Raw genomic sequence first — 1,368 nt, forward strand, 5'->3', positions numbered from 1 at the left:
AGTTCAAAGGAGAACTCAACCACAGCTCCATTTCCCATAACTTCAGTCGGTCCTTTACCGACATTTCATATCTTCCCTGATCCTCCTCCTCAACCCCGACTTCCTCTCCTAACTGCTTCGTCACCACGAACTTCAACCGTTCCTCCCTTTTTACAGATGTTATTATCCCTGGATAGGGGACGTCCAAGCTTTGGCTACATCGTTTGTGGCATGCGCGCGTGCACACACGACTCACACACGCGGGAAGAATTACGGCGACGGAAGTTCCTAAGCAAGAGCAGCGCCAGAGTTCCAGTGGGGGCAATAGTAGCTGTCAGCTTCGCCCCGGGAGAAAGCAAATTATCCGGCGAGGTTCACTCCAAGACACGCCGGACCGTGGGTTATCAGGGAGTGCTACACTAACGGCGTTACGTACAACTTTCGGGACCTGGTCACGAACGAAGAGCGCCAAGTGACTCGGAACCAGTTCAAACTCTTAGACTATCGGAAGACGACGAGCTGATAGAGCCCGATACGTCGTCTTAGATGATAGCAACGGATGGTGACGGAAGGAGAGAAAGGAATGTAGTAGTTAGATCCGTTACAAAACTGCGTAGCGGTACTCGCCTTCCGAGCAGCTTAGGAGACTCTCCTTAGTAGCACGCTAGCAAGCGGCAGGAGACTGCTCGCGAAGAAAGCTTCGCGGTTGTCTCCGATCGTGCCGGGCGGGGCGGAACCCGGCCATACTGATAGCTATCGCTCTGTGTTCCTCTCACGTATCACGCGTGTGTTTGAGCGGTGGTGCAAGAGTTCGTTTGCCTTACAACTTTGTGGTAGAGCGCACAACACCTCTCTACGACGCAGCATCCCCGGTTCAGTCGGGTGATGGCAGGGTCGTCCATATAAGATGGACGACCCTGCCCTCACGGGGAGAGCTTGTGTGCAAAGGAAGGCCACAAAACTGAAGTTGGTCGCAACCTCCGCAGCCAGACCTGTTCCATGACTCTTCATGTGGTTCGCTTCGTACCTTGGGTGCGCGGAGACTAGTGGAAATGAAAAACTTCCCTGTGCTAGTATCGTGCACTTACTAGTCATAAGCTCTGTTGACGACAGAAGACTGTAACAGGTGCGTCGACCGCACACGCCGCACCAGCAACCGCTCTGTAGGCCCGCCAGTGGCAGCATATCAGCACGCCCTGCTGTTTCTTGAAGAGCCATCTGTTGTACGCCCAAGCTCGAAGTTGCAACGCAAACAAGCTTTGCACAACAGTTCACCTAAGTCGTCTCACGGGCAGAGTCTCAGAGTACACGACAAGAACACACAAAGCGGTTGTTTGCGAGCAATCTCCTGCCGCTTGCTAGCGTGCTACTAAGGAGAGTTCCCTAAGC

This window comes from Cystoisospora suis, assembly GCF_002600585.1.
Source record: "Cystoisospora suis strain Wien I chromosome Unknown contig_6793, whole genome shotgun sequence".
NCBI lineage: Eukaryota > Apicomplexa > Conoidasida > Eucoccidiorida > Sarcocystidae > Cystoisospora > Cystoisospora suis.